Source organism: Ailuropoda melanoleuca, chromosome 12, assembly GCF_002007445.2.
Source record: "Ailuropoda melanoleuca isolate Jingjing chromosome 12, ASM200744v2, whole genome shotgun sequence".
Lineage (NCBI taxonomy): Eukaryota > Metazoa > Chordata > Mammalia > Carnivora > Ursidae > Ailuropoda > Ailuropoda melanoleuca.
The window spans coordinates 56,427,586-56,432,802 of record NC_048229.1 but is presented as its reverse complement, the minus strand read 5'-3'; the positions used below and the strand labels follow the sequence as shown (position 1 = coordinate 56,432,802).

At 39.8% G+C, this 5,217-nt stretch overlaps 1 pseudogene; it reads left to right on the top strand.

The window, feature by feature from the left end:
* The first annotated feature begins 2,580 nt into the window (after window positions 1-2,580).
* Window positions 2,581-3,381, top strand: LOC100475191 (annotated as a pseudogene).
* The last annotated feature ends 1,836 nt before the right edge of the window (window positions 3,382-5,217 follow it).

Genomic DNA, 5,217 nt, shown 5'->3' with positions numbered 1-5,217 from the left:
CCAACAATGTTGAAGAGGCAGGTACTTTGTGTGGACATTGCTTGGGAGTCTTCTTACAAATTGAAGAAAGGACTTTCTCTTAATTGCCCTCCGTTCCATTCCACTCTGACAGCCCAGTGATATAGGCAGGAAGGCCCCCTTCTGTTCACTGAAGGCTGGTAACGAGTAAGCCTGGAAATGGCCCTGGATACTGATAAGGTTTACTTCCTCAACATCTGATTGCACCAAGTACTTCCCCAGCAAGAGTATTCTATAATATTATCTCTTTTGATAACAACAAACATTTCAAAGGAACCGTAAAATATTAACTCTGGAAAATGTTTGGAAAACATATTGAGTCTGATCCAACCACTTTGCAGATGAAGAATCTGAGATGCTAAGAACTGACTTTCCCAAGAAAAAGTCAAGATTGATGAGAAAGTCAAGATGAAGATCAACGTTTCTTTCCCTCCTCCCTCCTTGCTTTCCTTCTGCAATAATTCATTATCTGTCATTTGATAATGACCATGTAGGACTCAAAAAATACAAATTGTTTTCCTATATATCTGTATGTGTGAATCTGTGTTTTGTGTGTATGTTTCTGTGGGGGGGGGTGTGTATGTGAGCACTCACATGTGTGTTTTCCAACAGGATTCTTGCCACTGAAGATATAAGGTTGATCTTCTAGGAATTCACTATTATTAGACAAACAAAATCATAAATAATCACAAAAAAAAATACTCAGTTATACATGTCATGATAGTGATATTGTCAAGATTGAATACCCATCCTTTGAGCCAAATCAGCTTGTTGGTGCCTTCTGTTTCTTAGTCCATAGCTTGTTTCTTCCCTCCAGATTGATTCTTATTGCCTTGTCAATTGCAACCCTCCTAGGAGACCAGAGTGGATGACATTGTAACCCAGAGCAGACCTCAGGGACCAGCCCCTGTAGCCGGAACTATGACACTTCCCTTCCATTAACCCTGACTGAGTACTAAAGATGGAACATTTTGGTTTACAATTCCCTAAACACCTCTTGAGTTCAGCTTGCCTCAAGTAGGACCATACATCAGAATTACATTTTCCCTAGCTTCAATGCCTTATATTCTGGTTAGTTTCAGGGGATGCAGGTTTCAAGCACCAAACCCTGTTCTTAAAAGTCACTCTTTCAAATACTCAGGATGTTCTATTTGTTTGTTTTTAAACTCAGCAGAAGAGATTAAATAGAAATGGTTTTCCATTTAAGAAGATGCTAGTAGAGAAGCTGGATTGTAATTAGTACAATCAGTGAGTATAGAACTTCTGTTTGCATGAAGGGTAATGCTACATCTTCCAATATTTATAGCTGATATGGGCCACTGGTATCCATTTTTTAGAATATTTTATTTATTTATTTATTTGAGATGCAGAGAGTGAGAGAGACAGAGAAAGAGAGAGCACAAGCAGGGGGTAGAGGCAGAGGGAGAGGGAGAAGCAAACTCCCTGCTGAGCAAGGAGTCTGATGCAGGACTCAAACCTAGGACCCCCCCAGGATCATGACCTGAGCCAAAGGCAGATGCTTAACCAGCTGAGCCACCCAGGCACCCCACTGGTATCCATTCCTGCATCTAGTGAATGGTTTAGGGAAAGGGATTACTTAAAATTTTAACCAGTATGTTCTTTCCTCCTTCTCAAAAGAACAAATCTATAATACTGTGAACTATACCAGGGATATACTTTAGAAAGAGCAGGTATACATCAGATTAGGGCTAGCCATTAGCCAATATTTTTAAAGAAGTAATGGACATTGTCACATAATAATGATCACAAAACTCACTAAATATACTATATATACTATGTAAATATATATATATATAGTATATGTGTTATATATAGTATATATGATATATATAGTATATGTGTTATATATATAGTATTTATGATATATATATATATATATATATATATAGTATATATGTTGTATACATATATATATATCCTATCCAAGTCGATCTTAACATCCTGCCTGTTATGCATATTTGGACCATTTATTTTCATGAAGAAATAACATTAATAAGAAGAATAAGAAGATTCTATCAGGTTTCCATTATTGACATTTCTAATCATACACTAGCTCTGGTTTTCTAAATAGTCAACATACTAAAGACTTATGCTACAGCTAATAACAGTCACTTAGACCCAGGAATAGTCTTCTGGTTTAAATCTTAAAATCTTTCTGTGTCTGACAGAAAGAGAAACAAATTCAAAAAAATAGACTGGTGGTATTTCTAATTCTAATCTGTCTTGCCATGTACTAATCTTTTCATCACATTCTGGAGTGAGAACAAATTATGGTTGAAATGGGTAAATACCTTGCAAGAGTTGTGTTAGGTAATATAGCAAAAACACCCTCAATAAAAATTTCTTCTGAATCATCTGTACAATACATATTTTCTAACAACTGCCACGTCCCATTCACCATGCAATTTCTGAGAATGCCATGGGGTATAAGACTTATCCTCTCTTTTGGAGTCATCCAACCCTCTCTTTTGGAGCCATGCAAACAAATAATTAAATGCCCCTGCAGGGACAATTCTCTTTTCTTTTTCTCTCCTCCAGCCATCCAAGATGTAGAAAGGAAAGAAGGCTAAGGGGAAGAAGGTGGCCTCAGCCCCTGCTGTTGTGAAGAAGCAGGAATCCAAGAAGGTGGTCAGTCCCCTATTTGAGAAAAGATCTAAGAATTCTGGCCTCAAACAGGACATCCAGCCCAAAAGTGTCACCTGCTTTGTCCAATGGCCCCACTATATCTGACTACAGCAGCAAAGGGCTACTCTCTATAGACGTCTAAAAGTGCCTCCCATGATTAACCAGTTCACCCAGGCCTTGGACCACCAAATAGTTACTCAACTGCTTACACTGGCCCACAAATATAGACCAGAGACAAAGCAAGAGAAGAAGCAGATGGTTAGCCCAGGCTGAGAAGAAAGCTGCTGGTGAAGGGGCGGTCCCCACTAAGAGGCCAGCTATCCTTCAAGCTGAGGTTATTACTGTCACCATGTTGGTAGAAAACAAGAAGGCTCAGCTGGTAGTGACCACATATGATGTGGATCCCATTGAGCTGGTTGTCTTCCTGCCTGCCTAATGTTGTAAGAAGCATGTTCCCTACCGCCTCATCAAGGGGAGGGCCAGGCTGGGCTTCTGGTCTGCAGGAAGACTTGCACCACTGTTACCCTCACACAGATTAACTCGGAAGACAAAGGAGCTCTGGCTAAGCTGGTGGAAGCTACCAGGACCAATTACAATGACAGATGTGATGAGATCTGCCATCACTGGGGGAGCAACCTTCTGTGTCTAAAGTCAGTGGCTCACGTTGCCAATTTAGAAAAGGCAAAGGTTAAAGAACAGGCCACCAAACTGGGCTAAGTAGTACACTGTTGAATTTTCTGCACATAAAAGCAATAAAAAGTTCTCTTTCAAAAAAAAATGCCATTGCCAGAATAATAATATAGATGCAAACAAACCAACATGATGTCTCAGAAGAAAAAATAAATGACTCTGATCTGGGAGGAGTCAGGAAAGGTAACAGGAGGTGACAGGGGAGGACTGAAGAGGAGCATTTGAGGTACCCATGTGGGGGGAACAGGAAGAGGCAGGTGGAAAGTGAGGAGGCTGGAGAGCCCTAGTGAGATGAATCACAAGTTGTCCAACCATGAGTGAAAAGGAGAGCAGAAGTGGAGGGATAGAACTAATGCCATTCCTGTTCCTACGTACCCACTAAATAGATACAGTTCTTCCAAAAAAAAAATCTTAAAAATTAAACTGTTATTATTTTGGGGGGCACCTGGGTGGCTCAGTCGGTTAAGATTCTGCCTGCAGCTCAGGTTGTGATTCCAGGGTCCTGGGATCGAGCCCCACATGGGGCTCCCTGTTCAGTCAGGAGCCTGCTTCTCCCTCTACCTTTCCCCCTGCTCATGCTCTCTCTCCCTCTCTCTCTCTTTCTCTCTCTCATGCTTCCTTTCTCAAATAATTAATAAAATTTTTAAAAACTGTTACTACTTTTGGTAAAGATGATTGGACTCTTCCAAACTGGGAACAATTCCTAGTTTTTCCTTTTCCTGCTCTCCATTATAACTCATCCTTCTGCAGCTCCCCCCTCCCAACACAAGCCGCCAAGTCCATTCTACAGTACTTGTCATGCAGAAGGCTGAATGATGAAAAGTTATTCAAATAGCACACTGTAAGCTAACTATTCCAAGCGTATCTATTGACTGAAGAGATTTGCATTATGAACTAAGCGCAAAAAGACAATGGTAAATAGCAGCAAAAACAAAGAAATAGATCATTTAAATAAAAGAAAGGCGCTATCACCACCACGTATCTGTTTCTCCTCAGTTGAAATTTACCCTGGAGGAACCAATATAAACTAATATGAAAATATTGCTTCCGTTGTATAAAAGAAATCCAGCGGAATGGAATGCTAATTCTGTGTCTCTGATAGTCAAACAGGAAAACGAGAGATGCATTCAACTGCAGTACTTCCAGTGTTTGCTGTGCACACACTAAAATGCTGGAGACATGAAGATAAACAAGCCATAGTCATTGCTCCCAAGGATGTAACAATTCTTTAAAGGACACAAATAGGTAATTGCAATGCAAATTGGTCAAGTGTACAAAGAATGATACACAAAATGTCATGGGAGGATAGAAGAGGAAGGAATTATTCTACTGTATTAGGTTGATGTTATATGGGGGAGGGAGGATCATTAACCATGAACACTGAAGAGGTTACATTTAAGCCAGAAGGTGAATAAACAGAAATGCTGATAAGGGTTGCAGATGATGCGGGAGATGGAGCAGCCTGTCAGGAAGAGGGAACAATGTACAAAGACTCAAGAACGTGAAATAATATGACCATAGCAATTATTTCTACAACGAGAAGAAAAAGTGAGACTGATGGTCAGCAGTTAAGTTATGGGAGCAGGGATGGGAGTTTAAGCTGAAAATGTTACATGGAGCCAGTCTGTCAGGTCTGCTTGCTATACGCCAAGAAAGTTGCATCATAGCAGATGCTTGAAATGATAAGATTTGCTTTTAAAGAGGAAAACAAAAGTAGGGGACAAGGTGAAGCAAAGAGATTTTACTTAGGAAGATCTAGAAAGAAATTGTTTTAATAATTTGGAGTGGCAAAGGCTGTAACCCAAATCAGAGTTTATATGGACTAGGGTAATTTTTATAATTTTATGATTTTATAATTCAGTA